General features: G+C 42.8%; 1 protein-coding gene across 3 annotated transcripts in view; it reads left to right on the forward strand.

Annotated features, from left to right (window-relative positions):
* The window catches only part of EPS8L3 (EPS8 signaling adaptor L3), a 300,349-nt gene that overhangs the window by 161,691 nt on the left and 120,893 nt on the right, over nt 1–17,765 (forward strand). The gene's annotated exons all lie outside the window — the stretch shown is intronic.

Genomic DNA, 17,765 nt, shown 5'->3' on the forward strand with positions numbered 1-17,765 from the left:
ACATAGGAGCGATCTGATGATCGCTGCTATGTAGCAGAGCCGATCAGGCTATGCCAGCTTCTAACCTCCCATGGAGGCTATTGAAGCATGGCAAAAGTTTAAAAAAAATGTTTAAAAAAATGGAAAGTAAAAAAAAATAAAAGTTTAAATCATCCCCCTTTCGCATCATTCAAAATACAACAATAAAAAAATATCAAATATATACATACTTGGTATCGCTGCGTTCAGAATCGCCTGATCTATCAATAAAAAAAGGATTAACCTGATTGCCAAACGGCGTAGTGAGAAAAAAATTTGAAACGCCCGAATTACGTTTTTTTGGTCGAGGCGACATTGCATTAAAATGCAATAACGGGCGATCAAAAGAACGTATCTGCACCAAAATGGCATCACTAAAAACATCAGCTCGGTGCACAAAAAATATCCAACCCCAGATCATGAAAAATGGAGACGCTACGGGTATCGGAAAATGGCACAATTTTTTTTCTGCTTTTAGCAAAGTTTGGAATTTTTTTTCACCACTTAGATAAAAAATAGACATGTTTGGTGTCAATGAACTCATAATGTTGTGAAGGTACAGATGAATGACCTCGGGGAGACCAAAACATCCAACACCGCGGAGACACCATCACGTGTTTCTCAACGCGGTGATCCATAACACTGCCCCCATCCCTTATGGGAAATATGCAAATGCATGTAAAGTAAGCTGCAGAGACACCATCACATGTTTCTCAACGCAAGCAATGAATAGCCAGACCTTTCCCCGGGAAGGAACAACCACGGGAAGGGCAGCATCCAATAAAGGAAAACATCCAATAAAGGAAAACCACCTATGCCAAGCATGGTATCCATCCACAGACAGCTGTTTTTTTTTTTTTTTTTCTTCCCTCAGATGGGAAAATCCACGGTCCAGAAATCTAAGACCAAAGAAAAATCCCAAGCAGCTGCGTCAAATCCAAAACACAAAAGCTGTTCCCATCATCATCGGAAAATTTCAGTTTACTACAACATCAGAAAAAACAAATCAAGACATATTTACAAGGTATCTCCACTTCTTCACCTTCCAAATCCCTTCGGCATCCACCTCCCCCCTTCTTCTTTTATCCCATAGAAAACACACATACATCTTCCCCAAAATCATTTTTAGACTATTCTTTACTACAATTTCCTTTCTCTTAAAAACATACACATTCCTCACATCCCATAATACTTCCTTTATATATGCAACTATTAACCACAACACTCTCTCCTTCACTCCATCACACATTCCCAATCCAAACATGAACAACTCGAATGATAACAAGCTCACACCACACAATTCTTTACACAACGGTCCCATTCTTCCAATCACCTCCCTAGCATAATGACAATTCCAAAACACATGTATTACACTTTCCCTTCCACCACACCCACCTCTCGGACACATATCATTTCTCCCCAACCCACGATTCTTCTGAAATTCTCTAACTGGTAACACTCCATGCAAAGACTGCCACACAATCTCACTCTGCCTATTCGTCATACCGTCCAACCGCACTTTCTTCCATACTTTTTCTATATCATTCCCTCTAACCATGTTTATTCCACACTCTGTCTCTCTACATTCAATCATCCTATACACAGCCTTCTTATTACTCAACAACCTAACATCCACATCACACAACTCATACTTCACCAAAAATTTATAAACCCACACATACCATCTAGGCACGTCAAAAGCAACCGGATACCTCAGATCCCTCTCTTGCCACCTCAAACGAAATAAATACGCCCCAAACAAAAACCTACACAGACAAGAAAACTTCCCATCCATCCTAATCACCCTCAACACAAAAACCACAATATTTACACCAAAAAACACCTCAAGGTTTGGAAAACCCAACCCACCTTTTTCTAAACGTTTCACCAAAACCTCCCTCCTAGCCCTCTCCATTCTAGAATTCCACAAAAACACAAACAGAATCCTATTTAACCCCCTCATACACATATACCCCAGCGGAAAGACCACTGCAATATATAAGAAAATAGGCAAAATCACACTTTTAATAACTAAGATTTTTCCAAAAAATGAAAGACTTCTCATCTTCCAAAAACATAACTTCCGCTCAACCTTTCCTTTCGCATCATCCCAACTTTCTTTCCCATCCAAACGCTCTGAAAATTTCACCCCCAAAACCTTAATAGACCCAGTCACCTCATTCACTCCTACATCCTTACTTAAAACCCCTCCCCCAAAAACCTTACACTCACTCTTCTCCCAATTCACCTTAAATGCTGACGCACCACAAAAAATAGACGCTAATAACTTCACCCGCCTCACAGAATACTCTGAATCACACAACACACACACGTCATCCATATAAGCACTAACCTTCCATTCCCTCCCTCCACCTCCTGGCACTTGTACTCATCTAATCACTTTATCTTTCCTCAACATACAAAGCAACGGTTCAATCGCACAAATAAAAACCACAGGAGACAAAGGACAACCTTGTCGCACACCTGAAAAAACATTCACTCTTCTACCCACAGAACCATTCATCAAAACACAACTATAAATGTCTTTATATAAGCTCCTCACCCTCCAAACAAAATCAGGCGGAAACCCCATTCTCAATAATACCCGGAACAAAAAACTATGTGATAACCGATCATACGCCTTTTCAAAGTCCAAACTCAAAACAAATACACTCTTCTTCCGACTCATACAGTCCCACAAACAATCTCTCAACATACACACACACTCATGTATACGTCTCCCAGGCACTGCACAACACTGTTCATCCCCAATCACACTCTCTATCACATCACGCATCCTATTCGCCATTACTTTCGCATAGATCTTATAATCGCAATTCAACAACGTTATCGGTCTCCAATTTTTTAAACTCTTCAAATCTCCTTTTTTAGGTATTAACACAACCATCCCTGCATGCATACTCTCAGCCACCTCCATACTAGACCACATATACTTACACACATCCACAAAATCCTTACCAATCACATGCCACATCACTCTATAAAACTCTATAGGAAGACCATCCTCTCCTGGAGTCTTATTTAACGCCATGCTATTCATTACCTTCCATACCTCATCACCTGTCACCTCACCCATCACTCTCACTCTCTCCATCTCACTCAATTTATTTTCTACTACACTTAGTACATCCTCCTCCAAAGCCTCATCCCTCCACTTCACTACATACAGCTCCTCATAAAACTTAGCCACCTGTTCACACATATCCTCCCCACTTACCTCTCTTCCATCCTCTGCATTCAAAACACTCATACTCTGCTTTTTCCCAAAAACCTTTTTGAAGAAAAACCTTGAACACCTTTCATCTTGCTCCATTCTATCAATTTTTGCCCTAAAAATAATACTCTTCCCTTTCTCCTCCAAAAACTCATTAATTTCTTTTTTAACCTTTTTTATCCCCTCCTCCACCTCCATTCCTCCTTCCCTCAATTTATACAATAAACATAAACGGACATTCAACTTAACAAACTTTTCCCTCTTAATTGCCGCAAATTCATACCCCACACTTTTAAAAAACTTTTTTGTCTGCCTCTTAACCCAATCCCACCACTCACAAACATTCCCAAAACTTTCCTTACTTTTACACCACTGTTCATACTTTCTCACATACTCCTTCCTCACAGCTTCAATTTCCAACAATTTCACATTTAACTTCCACAAACCCTTTCCAAACACACCACTAACATTAATATCTAACTCGCACAACACACAAACATGGTCCGAAAAAACGACCCTATCCTGCTTATATCCAACAGGAATAATATTTTTAGAAATAAAACAATAATCCAACCTGGACTGTGCTCTTCCACTATCAGAAAAAAAGGTATCTAACAAAGGGTTAACCTTACACACACGCTGCATATCACTCAAATCAAAGTCAGTAACTAACTCCAGCAAAACTTTTCCAGACACATCCACATTCACTCCCCCCACATCACAATTCATATCACCCACAATCACCACAGGCACTCTTCCTGGAACAAAAAGCTTCACTTTTTCAAATAACTTACGCTCATTTTTTTCTACTGGCGCATAAATATTGATAACACAAAACTTAGCATTTTTATATTCAAAATTTGCTAAGATACACCTCCCCACCTCCACCACCAAATAATTATTCAAAACCACCTCCTGCCCCTTAACTAAAATACCCACACCATCATTTCTATTATTTGCACTACCAGACCATACAGACGCGCCATAAGACCACTCATCCCCTTTCACACCATCCACAATCCCACATTCTTGCAAACAAAAAATAGATGCACTCTGCATAGCTAAAAAATCAAGAATTGCTGCTCTCCTCCTCGCGTTCTTAAAAACTCTCACATTTTGAGAAACTATAGAAAAACCCATACTATAAGAACAAAAAACAATGCAAAAATTACCACAAAACTACACACATTACACAAAAAGCCCTTGACAAAGGTCAAGACTCACAGAAAGGAGAGAAAAAAAAAACAACAGATCCACTGAGCTTTCATTTTACCCAGTATCACCATTGTCCTCCTCTGCCATTCGGACTGAACAGCAAGTCTCTGAACCACTAGCCCCTTCGTGCTCACTCCATTTTTTTATAGCCGGCCCAATTTTTCTCTTAGGCATACTACTGCATGCCTCATCACTTTCCCCATCCTCCTGCCTCTGACACTTATTCCCACCCCTGTCCTCATCTGAAGAAAGCCCTCCAATATTCTGAGGATCTGAGGGGTGCACAGGGCTCTCAGCTTCACAAATGCGCACGTCTTCCTCCGTGGCATCCATTGCTTCCTCAAGAGAAAACATTTCAGGCACAGTAGAGTCATCATCTTCTTCCTCATCTTCTTCCTGATCTTCTTCCTTCTTCTTAAACCCCTTCTCTACTTTTTTTGCCGCCAACCAAAACTCCTTATCTTCCTTCTGTGCATCACTCATAGCACCACGGGGTGCTAGCACAATGTCATCTGGAGTCACAGAGCGTCTTTCCCTCTCCTTCTCCCTCTCCCTCCTTTCCTCTCTCTCCATTCTTTCAGATTCCTTTCTGATAATCGCCAACCTCCTCCTTCTCTCCTCCTCCTCTCTCCATTCACTTTTGAGCATCTAGGCGCTCTCTGCGGACAATCCTTATATATGTGGTCACTACTACCACACACATCACAGGTCTTAGCCATCGGGCAATCACCAGCCATATGCCCCTCCTTCTTGCAGTTTCGGCAACACTGCCCCTTCTGGCAGTCTGCCTGGACATGTCCAAAAGAGAAACATCTCCTGCAAAACAGAGGCTGCCCAGGGTACGTCAGGAAACCCCTATGCCCTGCCACAGAGAAGTTCGCCGGAGGGTGTCTGAACCCACCCACACTGCCAGGATCTCTTCTGAACCTTACACGATACTTGTATCGACAATTAAAGATTCCTAAGCAGTTCACTTGCTTCTCTCCCTTTGAAACAAAGTCACAATACTGTGAGAGGAAGCTCTCCAACAATGCAGGTTCAGTAAAGGGGTTATAGACAGTGATAGTCACCTGCCTTTCCTGAAGACCAAACAGTGGTTCACATTTCACTCCCTTCAAACAGGGATCTCTAGCATGATTCTGGAACCACTCATAGATGTTCAGGCAATAATGCTCTGACATAAAAGTAATGTCGTAGTTACCTTGATTAGGGAACTCATTGATACTAAAGATGTTTTCTCGCTTTCCTCCAGCCTTTTCCTCAATAAGGTCACGAACAATAAAGACCACGCTGTTCCTTGCCCGGATAGATGGCTCCAACGTCACTCGGATGGTGTTCCTCACATAACTCATCTTCAAAGCTGTCGGTACAAACGACCACAGAAAAAAACAGAATTCTCTGCAAAAGGGTCTGGATTGCTCCAGAAAACCTCACTCCAGACAGCTGTTTCGGGGTGTTTGCCCCTCATCAGTGTGGAGTAGGAAACTGGCTATTAGGAGTAGTGCCTAGTAAAAGGCTGTGAAGGTACAGATGAATGACCTCTGGGAGACCAAAACATCCAACACCGCGGAGACACCATCATGTGTTTCTCAACGCATTGATCTAGAACACTGCCCCATCCCTTATGGGAAATATGCAAAGTCATCTGCGGAGACACCATCACGTGTTTTTCAACGCAAGCAATGAATAACCAGGCCTTTCCCCGGGAAGGAACAACCACTCGAAGGGCAGCATCCAATAAAGGAAAACATCCAATAAAGGAAAACCACCTATGCCAAGCATGGTATCCATCCACAGACAGCTGTTTCGGGGTTTTTGCCCCTCATCAGTGTGGAGTAGGAAACTGGCTATTCATCTGTACCTTCACAGCCTTTTACTAGGCATTGCTCCTAATAGCCAGTTTCGTACTCCACACTGATGAGGGGCAAAAACCCCGAAACAGCTGTCTGTGGATGGATATCATGCTTGGCATAGGTGGTTTTCCTTTATTGGATGTTTTCCTTTATTGGATGCTGCCCTTCCCGTGGTTGTTCCTTCCCGGGGAAAGGCCTGGCTATTCATTGCTTGCGTTGAGAAACACGTGATGGTGTCTCCGCAGCTTACTTTACATGCAAATGAACTCATAATGACCTGGAGAATCATAATGGCAGGTCAGTTTTAGCATTTAGTGAACCTAGCAAAAAAGCCAAACAAAAAACACACATGGGATTGCACTTTTTTTTGTAATTTTACCGCTCTTGGAAGTTTTTTCCCATTTTCAAGTACACGACATGGTACAACCAATGATGTCGTTCAAAAGTACAACTTGTCCTGCAAAAAAAAGCCCTCACATGGTCATATTGATGGAAAAATAAAACAGTTATGGCTCTGGGAAGGAGGGGAGCGAAAAACGAACCCGGAAAAATGGAAAATCCCAAGGTCATGAAGGGGTTACCCCACAATGGTATATGCAGTATGTAAAATAGGGAGCAGGTCACTGAGGGATCAAGCCAATACAGATAAGCAAACATGTAAGCAAAGCGTCATATGAAGACCCACCCACAGGCTGCCCTGAAGGCACAAGAATCTCATTAACGGAAAACTACAAAAGCAGATTAAACAACAACCACAAGACAGATTTCATCAATCCAAGTATCATTTTAATCAGTATAACAGTGCCAACCTGACAGTGTCTGTAGTTTACTGAGCAAAATCCTGCTGACAGGTTTGCTTTAAGAGGATACAGGGTTTCTGATGACTGAGATAGGAGATGACAGTTGATGCTCAGAAAGTTCTATGGAACTTGCGGCAGAATGTCTGTCTACAGCTCCTCCATCCTCCTCCTCTCTCCTCTACATAGAACTTTATAATTATGTATTGTCATCTCCTATCTCAGTAACATGAACATCTATGTTCACTAAATACAGATTTTACAGATTTTATCAATGAATTGATAAGATATATTACAAAATTGATTGTTTTCATGCACTATTGATTTATTAAATAAAAATGAAATTAATGATTACACTTTAAATCACTCTTTAGCACTGTGTAAAACGTAGACAGAGTGGAAGACAGTAATTGCAGAGGAAGGACATGGCAAAGTCCATAGTACACAGAGAAAGCTGTTGTTAGCATATACAAGAGTTCACAGTACACGCCACTCCCAAGGCTATATAATGCAGCAAATATAAACAGACATGGTTTCAGTATTTCAAGGCTAGGTTCACATATGTGATACTTGATTTGAAATGTATATATATTTGCCAAATTCATTAACCCCTTCAGCCTCCAAGCCTGTTTTCACCTTCATGACCAGGCTAAATGTTACAATTCAGACCAGTGTAAATTTATGAGGTAATAAATCTAGAATGTTTCAACAGATCACATGGAGTCTGAGATTGTTTTTTAGTGACATATTGTACTTCATTATAGTGGTAAAAATTATTTGATATGACTTACATTCATTTGTGAAAAACATGCAAGTTTGACGAAAATTTTGCAATTTTCAAACTTTTCATTTTTACTACACAAAGTAGTTAATAAATAACGTTTCCGACATGCCTACTTTACATCAGCACAATTTTTGAAACATAACTCTTTTCTGTTAGGAAGTTAGAAGGGTTAAAATTTGACAGGCGGCAATTTCTATTTTTTTCAACAAAAGTTCCAAAACCTTTTTTTTAGGGATCACATTACATTTGAAGTGACTTTGATGGAATAATTGCCTGATGCCATGTCGCATTTGGAGAGGCCCTGATGTGCCTAACCAGTGGAAATTCACCATAAATGATACTAATTTGCAAACTAGACCCCTCAAGTGACATAACTAGATGTATCCTTCAGAGCTTCACATAAGTTTACATAATTTCCCACAAAACTGTTTTTAGCCCCAAATTTAGCATTTTGATTAGAGTAGCAAGAGAAAATTTACCACACAATTTGTTGCGCCGATATCCAGGGGTTGCCTGGTTGCTAGGGAATCCCCACATGTACTTGTGCTGGCTAACAGATGTAAAACATTCAGCTGCGGAAATAAAAACTAAATCTTCAAGCACTAAAAAAATACTCGGAAGACACCCGAGCGTGCTCGGGAAATCTCGAGTAACGAGTATATTCACTCATCACTAGTGCTAAGCAATTGAACCCCGGGTGCCTCACAGAAGTTTATAAAGTAGAGCCATGAAAATAACAAACCACCCTTGTTTCCCCCCAACATAAAATATTTCCAAATGCCCAATTGAATGGGGGGAACCTCAGATGGGCCATTCTGAAGAGCTGTTCACACATACTATGAACATCACAGGTCTACTCAGAATAATCACAGAATCTGAAGATGCTTTCCACCTCTATCGATGCCCAAACTTTTTCATGTTGGATCTGGGCCGGACGAAGTAGGGTCCAAGCAGAATTCAGACCCTCGTTACTAGGCGTTAACTACGAAGTGTGGAGGTGATCCTGATGAGACTCAGGGCTGGCGCTAGGGGCAGACAGAACAGGCAGCAGCCTAGGGCCACCGCTCCTCCAGGGGCCCCAGCTAGTGGCATGTCACTAACTTTAGCACACCACGCAGCCGCTATGGGGACCCTGAGTCAGAGAGGCCTGGCACCGTCCCCCCTTTCCCCTTCATCGTGCATTCAACTTTTCGACATCTTAGATGCCAATACAGTTGAAAGAAGCTGCACTATATTGTGTGTGTGTTTGTGGGGGGGTGAATTATACTGTGGGGGGCTGCATTATACTCCGAGTGGGCTGCATTATGATCTATGAAGGGACTACATTATACTCTATGAGGGGGGCTGCAGTATACTCTGTGGGTACTGCAGTATACTCTGAGCGGGCTGCATTATACGCTATGAGGGGGGCTGCATTATACTCAATGAGGGGGGCTGCAGTTAACTCTATGAGGGAGCTGCAGTATACGCTATGATGGGAAGCTGCAGTATACTCTGAGAGGGGCTGCAGTATACTCTGAGGGGGCTGCAATATACTCTGAGGGGGACTGCAGTATTCCCTGAGGAGGGCTACATTATACTCTATGAAGGACCATGGGGAGTGCATCTTACTATATGTACTATATGGGAACTGTATTATACTGTACTGAGGACTCTCTGTACCAATAATTCTTCCTCAGCCGTAGTAAGGGTAGGTGCACACGGTCAGTAAACGATGTGGGTTGGATGCGGCGTACTTATGCAGCGTCCAGATGTTACAGCATAATGGATGGAATTTTAAGAAATCCCATGCCCACTATGAGTGCACAAAAGCCTGCAGATCACCTGTGGAGACAAAAATGCGGATGCGGTGCATCTTTCCAGACCACAGCATGTCTATTAATCTCATGGAGATGCAAGCCTCCACAAGATAAATCTCACCCATACAATGTATTGCACGCGGTGATTCCGCACAGTTCATTGATCACATGCAGATTCTCCTCCGATCATGTGCTGCTTCCAAAGCGCTGCCAATTACTGAATGTGTGCACCTACCCTAAAGAGGCTGGGAAACAAGCGTCGAACGACTTCAATATTATCGATCATGCTCGTTTAGGAGCCTGCAATTAGTGCTTGTAAATACAACAGAAATGGTTCTGTGTGATGGTGCAATATGTGAGTATTTGGGGCCCCACTTTAAACTTTTGCCCAGGGCCCCACTTTGTCTAAAACCAGCCCTGCGCACGCAAACTGTACTGTGGCATCAGGGTAGAATGAGGAGGAGGGTGACTCTCAGGGTGAGGAGTGTAAGCAAAGAGAGGATCACGATAAGGTTGTAGATCACACTTGGTGTGAACCCAGAGGCATGCAGCTTAGTAGCTCAGCAGAGGAGGTGGAGGAGGAAGATGAGAAGGTTGCATTGCGGCTTCCCACACAGACACAAAGTGACTCAACCATGACAAGCACTGCATCCCCAGAACCAACTCTGGCTGTAGGCAGCATTAGTTGCGAGTGTGCAGTTCACAGGAGTGGCAAGGGTTGCCTAGTCTGAGCATTTTTTGAGACAGTAAAGGATGACCCAACACACGTTATCTGTCAAATTTAAAAAAAAAACTCCGTAGAGGCAAAAATTGCAATAATTTTTATCAACTACATGTATGAACCAGTACATGCGCGATTAACATGCCTTTGTGTAGGAATCTCACTGCACTAAAATGAGGGCTAGCCGGCCTTGCCAACCACTGGCCATCCCATCAAGCTCATCTTCTGCTTCTTCCTCCTCCATCACCATTCCAAGTGTTCACACACTGGTCTTCAGCCACAGAAATTACAATTGTTTACCCACCCCAGTCGGGGTGAGTGAGAGCTAGTCAGCTGTTACGGAAGTAGACATGACTGATGTTTTTGTGTCACCTAGCCCAACACATCTTTCTCAATCCACCATAACATCTTTGCCTGCACCTCAATCACAGTCCAGCCGTTTGTCCTGTTCTCCATACTCTGCCCTCTCTCAGCACAGCAGACAGCTCTCGGTCCCACAGTTGTGATCACGTAGAAGAATGGTTCCTCCTACACATGACAAAGCTAAGAGGTTGAACTCTACCATCTCCAATCTGTTGGCCCCAAAAATGCTGCCTTTCCTCCTGGTGGAAACATATGGTTTCCAAAAGTTGATGGCCATCACAGTTCCCCAGTACTAGTTGCCCAGTTGCCTTTACTTCTCAAAAAAGCTGTGCCAGCACTACACCAGAATGATGCCGACAACATCACCCAATCCCTGAAAAAATCTATGTCTGCCAGGGTGCATTTCACCACTGACACCTGGACGAGCTAACATGGGCAGGGGCATTACATCTCGCTGACTGGGCACTGGGTGCCTCTGGTGGCTGTGGGGGTTGGCTGTTAAGGGGCTGTCCACAAGTCTTTAAATCCCCAAGACTTGTGGGACAACCCTCTGAATCTAACCCTTCCTCCACTGCTTCTGCCTCCTCCACCTCCTCTAGGGCCTCCACCTGTGTCCTCAAACTCTCCCTTAATCAGACATGCATTCCAACAGTGCCGATAGAATCTCCCCCACCTCCGTACTGCATGCAAACCTGGTGACGGCCCTATGCTAGGGCAACCTCACACGTGCCTTGCATGGCTCAAGTCATCAACATGATATGATATAGCAATTTCTCCACCACTATCCTGGACTGGATGCACTGCTGCAGAAAGCACGGTCGCTGTGTGCTCACTTACACCGATCACACCCCGCAGGTCTTCAATTTGCATTGCAACAGAAATCTTTCGGAATACTGTTTAACCGCTTGAATTAGCAATGTTCCAACACGGCATCATCCAAAAACATTAACAGCAGCAATGAAAGTGGCATAAGAAATTTCTGTGAGTCATTTAACACAGTTTTTAGACCAGCTTGTGCACCCGCAGAACAGAGTACAAGTCAGTCACATTGTGAATGACTGGAGAGGGTGGTGCAGTAGTATCGGGAGCTCTATATCAATGCCATCAGGAGGGGTTTGGACCCTTTTATATTTTGGTCTCAAAAATGGAAGAGTAGCCTTAGCTCTCATGTCACACCTTGGAGGTCTTGTCATACCTGGCAGCCAGCGTTCTCTCAGAACTTGTCTTCAGAGCTGCTAGTGGGGTGCTAATGGATAAACACATGCAGCTGTCCCCTCAAAATGTAGGCTGCCTAACTTTCTTCAAAATGAACAATTCATGAAATCATGTATCTCCGATGAATTTTGCACCCCATATTGGGCATACTAGGCAATGGTGTCGTTTTTAGTGTCATGTATTTATCTCACTTTATTGCAGTCTGTACCATCATTGTGGAATCTTCTGAGCATGCTGTTGCTACTGCTGCTGATGTTACAAACAATTTTTTGAAATGTGGAGACTCCTAATTGGGTTTCCATCTGGTGGGTTGCCAGTGGTGAAAGGTGTGTCAGAGGACAATTATTCTGTTTCTACTCTGTGGAAATTGATACCACTTTTGTGCTGTGTGAAGATTATTGACATGTGGAGACTCCAAGTTGAGTCTCCATCTGCTGGATGGCTTGTGGTGGAAGGTGAGTCAGAAGCTTATCATAACATTTCTACTTTGTAGAAATTGATGCCACTTTATGGTTGTGTGACAATTATTTTTGGGAATGTGGAGACTTCAAGTAGAGTGTCCATCAGGTGGGTTGCCTGTGGTGGAAGGTGTGTCAGAGGTCTATTAAACTGTTTCTATTCTGTGGAAATTGATGCCACTTTTGTGCTGTGTGACAATTATTTGAAATGTGGAGATTCCAAGTTGGGTCATCATCTGGTGTGTTGCCTGTAGTAAAAGGTGTGTCAGAGGCCTATTTTACTGTTTCTATTCTGTGGAAATTGATGCCACTTTTGTGCTGCGTGACAATTATTTTTTTGAAATGTGGAGACTCCACGTTTCATCTCCATCTAATGGGTTGCCCATGTAATTAGGTCTCCCAGACAGGCAGGCATGCACTTTCTTTCAGTCAACTACCTGTGTTACTTTCCCCACATTTTCCTATCAATGGTAGTCTATAAAATTGATGTTTGTGCCATCTGAGTGTGGCTGGAATTAAAAAAAGGGAGGTTTTGCATGAGGTGTGAGGTCTCCCAGCTAAGAAGGCATATACTGCTCCCTTAACCACAGGTCCCGATTAAAACTTAAATTCTATGCTGTAAATGCTGGGCCAGAGCCTAATACATAATTCTTGGCACATGGCTGACTGCTGCTGTGCCATTTGCAAATTTCTACTGTGGGTCTATTGATGCCACATTTCCTAGTATCTGCTCCTAATTTTAGCTGTTTGGGAAGCTTTTTGTCAACTCTTAAGGTGTTGTGTTTGGTTTTGCCTCCCATTGAATCTAATGGGGTTCGGATAGGTTCAGCGAACGGAGGTCCGTTCGGCAACTCCTTACCGAACCTTGAAACATTCACACATCTCTAGTGACCAGTACATTGTAGTAACCAATACATTGTGCCCAGCTCATGTACCTCGAGATATGCACCCGAAAATTAGGCGGGGTCTCATCGCTACAGAAATACCAAACATATGGATGCTAAATGTGGTTTAGGCACATTGTGGGGCTCAGAAGGGAAATGGGCTTTTGGATTTGGGAGCACAGAATGTGCTGAATTTCTTTTGTGGGGGTGAGAAGCCATTTCACTTTCCAGAGCCTTTGTGCTACCAGTAACATGAAAGCCCCCTATATTTCCATTGACAGATGACGGACCTAAGTGGGGACTTTTTTTGTGGAGTCAGTTGAAGCTTTTATTGGAAACATTTTACATAACGTTTGGGATAACATTTAGCCTGTGCTTTACGCTGAACATTTACTTTGGGGTTTCCCTCTAAGGCTGGAGACACACTATCGAATTAAAAATCGGTCCGATTTTGATGCAGGAGAGTTGGAGGAGTGCAATGCAATTGTCATGCAAGTGTCATGCGTATTTTGTGCGAGTTCAATCCAATTTTTCACACTTAGCATTCCATTTACATCTGAATGCAGTGCGATTGCCATCAGACTGCAATGCGATTTTAACATGAGTATTTACATAGAGAAACTCTCTAAGTCATTTACACATCATTTTAAAATGAAATATTCATCGATAGATAGATAGATTAAAAGCCGGCAAATGATCTGCCGCTTACAGTATAGAATAGAATAGGTTAGAAAAAAATAGATAGAATAGATATATACACATAGAATAGGTGTGTATATATATACAGGTCCATATATATTTAGACAGAGACAACATTTTTCTAATTTTGGTTGTACACATTACCACAATGAATTTTAAACAAAACAATTAAGATGCAGTTGAAGTTCAGACTTTCAGCTTTCATTTGAGGGTATCCACATTAAAATTGGATGAAGGGTTTATGAGTTTCAGCTCCTTAACATGTGCCACCCTGTTTTTAAAGGGACCAAAAGTAATTGAACAGATTCAATAATTTTAAATAAAATGTTCATTTCTAGTACTTGGTTGAAAACCCTTTGTTGGCAATGACTGCCTGAAGTCTTGAACTCATGGACATCACCAGACGCTGTGTTTCCTCCTTTTTGATGCTCTGCCAGGCCTTCACTGTGGTGGCTTTCAGTTGCTGTTTGTTCGTGGGTCTATCTGTCTGAAGTTTAGTCTTTAACAAGTGAAATGCATGCTCAATTGGGTTGAGATCAGGTGACTTACTTGGCCATTCAAGTATATTCCACTTCTTTGCTTTAATAAACTCCTGGGTTGCTTTGGCTTTATGTTTTGGGTCATTGTCCATCTGTAGTATGAAACGGCGACCAATCAGTTTGGCTGCATTTGGCTGGATCTGAGCACACAGTATGGCTCTGAATACCTCAGAATTCATTTGGCTGCTTCTGTCCTGTGTCACATCATCAATAAACACTAGTGACCCAGTGCCACTGGCAGACATGCATGCCCAAGCCATCACACTGCCTCCGCCGTGTTTTACAGATGATGTGGTATGCTTTGGATCATGAGCTGTACCATGCCTTCGCCATATTTTTCTCTTTCCATCATTCTGGTAGAGGTTGATCTTGGTTTCATCTGTCCAAAGAATGTTCTTCCAGAACTGTGCTGGCTTTTTTAGATTTTTTTTTTTTTAGCAAAGTCCAGTCTAGCCTTTTTCTTCTTGATGCTTATGAGTGGCTTGCACCGTGCAGTGAACCCTCTGTAGTTACTTTCATGCAGTCTTCTCTTTATGGTAGATTTGGATATTGATACGCCGACCTCCTGGAGAGTGTTGTTCACTTGGTTGGCTGTTGTGAAGGGGTTTCTCTTCACAATGGAGATTATTCTGCAATCATCCACCACTGTTGTCTTCAGTGGACGCCCAGGTCTTTTTGCATTGATGAGTCCACCAGTGCTTGCTTTCTTTCTCAGGATGTACCAAACTGTAGATTTTGCCACTCCTAATATTGTAACAATTTCTCGGATGGGTTTTTTCTGTTTTCGCACCTTAAGGATGGCTTGTTTCACCTGCATGGAGAGCTCCTTTGACTGCATGTTTACTTCACAGCAAAACCTTCCAAATGCAGCACCACTCCTCAAATCAACTCCAGGCCTTTTATCTGCTTAATTGAGAATTACATGACGAAGGAATTGCCCACACCTGTCCATGAAATAGCCTTGGAGTCAATTGTCCAATTACTTTTGGTCCCTTTAAAAACAGGGTGGTACATGTTAAGGAGCTGAAACTCCTAAGGCTATGTGCACACGGTGCGGATTTTGCTGCGGATCCGCAGCGTTTCTGCAGCTGCGGATCCGCAGCAGTTTCCCATGAGTTTACAGTTCAATGTAAACCTATGGGAAACCAAAAACGCTGTGCACATGCTGCGGAAAAAAACGAGCGGGAACGCAGCGGTTTACAATCCACAGCATGTCACTTCTTTTGTGCAGAATCGCGGCAATTCTGCACACATAGGAATGCATTGATCCGCTTACTTCCCGCATAGGGCTGTGCCCACCATGCGGGAAGTAAGCGGATCATGTGCGGATGGTACCCGGGGTGGAGGAGAGGAGACTCTCCTCCAGGCCCTGGGAACCATATTTGTGTTAAAAAAAAGGATTAAAATAAAAAATAATGATATACTCACCTCTCAGTGCTGCACGCTGGTGTCCGGTCGCAGGGTTGCTATGCGAGCAGGGTCTGCGATGACATCGCGGTCACATGACCGTGACGTCATGAAGGTCCTTCTCGCATAGCATCTTTGGAACCGGACCGCTGCGTGCAGCCCCGAGGAGATCGGGACGTTGGGGGGGAAAGTATAAACATTTTTTTATTATTTTTAACATTACTATTGATGCTGCATATGCAGCATCAATAGTAAAACAAGTGCAGGAGTAACCCACAGCGGAAACCGCAAGACAAACCGTGATAAATCTGCAGGGATAACCGCAGCGGTTTTCCCCTGCAGATTTATCAAATCCGCTGTCCCAGACAAGCGGTTGACTCCGCGTCTGCAGTGCCACAGCAGGGCTGCGCCCATACTTGAGTATTCTAATCAGTGCCTTCCTTTAAAGGGCAATAAGCATTACAGTTTGTTAATCAGAGCAAACACTTACCTCACCACCAATCACCATACGTAACTGATGAAGGTCATGTGTCTATGACCGAAATGTTTTTGCTGTTACTGCACCTCCGCTTGGAAAAATAAAAGAAAAAGCAAAAAATATTTCTTACCTTCCTCCACTCCCATGACTTGTGGCTCCCACTTGTGTAACCGGTGCAGAGCCCAGAACTGACTTCGCCATGATAGCCACAGGTATGTCATTGATGTCATCTGCTTTCCTCTGACTGGCTAATGGCGTGTATTGCAGCTGAATGTGCAACAGCTGCTGGGGGAACTTCCTGCTGAACATATTCACCTCTGACCCCTTGCCCATCCCGACCCTGGACCACTGCCTATAAAACCACATACTCAGCTGTTTTCTTTTTTTTTTAAATCAGTCCTTCCCTACACATTGTCTTAAAGAGTCAATATGACTTAAAAGTTAAAGAATTCTGTGAATCAAAATTTGTAAAAAAAAAAAAATTCTACCACCTGTCCACTGCAGCACATATCCAATTAGAATGCATTTCCCTCTTTTCTATTTCAAAATTTTAGTAAATATGTTATGGTGCTATTATTTTGTTGTATGTTGCTATACTATCGGAACATCAAATACAGGAAATAAAGACCACAATTTTAGGCAAAAAAATAGTTAAAATGTTTACAGTTCTTTCAAGTTACTGATAAAAAAATATCTGTCATGTTTCTGTACATGAGCATTAACACTATTTTACAAGCCATTATGTGACTTGTGTGACAGAGTCACTGGCAATGTAATAGAGGTGTCAGTGATATAAAATCCAGAGTTTTATTTCCTCCAGCACAGTAAGTGTTGCGAGAGTTAAGTTAACGTATGTTATGGGCTGGTTTTTAGGGGAACATTCATAGAACGGGTGGGAGAGTGTCCCCCCATATCTACATGTACAGATGCTGACAGGACATTGGTGATGTGACAGTCATGTGATCAGTCACGTGGTTGAGGAGTCACATGGTCTGGGCTTAAATGGCTGAAGGAAAGAACTTTCTGTGTTTAGTGTGTGTGCCTGGTGAAGTAGCACTCCAGCAAAGTGTTGTACAGACTTGTGAAGTTTAACAGTGTGTGTTCTGCCAGCCGTGAATGGGAGGAACCCCGCTCACAGAAGGACTGTGTTTGTTCTGCCACCATTTTGTTTTGTTTTCCTGTTTTGCCCAGAGGGCTGTATTTTATTTACTGCACCTTGATTTATGCTGCCTACAATAAACCAAAGGAAGTTCTTAAATCCACTGTGTATCCGTGTCTACCTCCGTTTGCAGCCAAGTGA

The sequence above is a fragment of the Ranitomeya imitator genome, chromosome 3 (assembly GCF_032444005.1).
Source record: "Ranitomeya imitator isolate aRanImi1 chromosome 3, aRanImi1.pri, whole genome shotgun sequence".
Classification (NCBI taxonomy): Eukaryota; Metazoa; Chordata; class Amphibia; order Anura; family Dendrobatidae; genus Ranitomeya; species Ranitomeya imitator.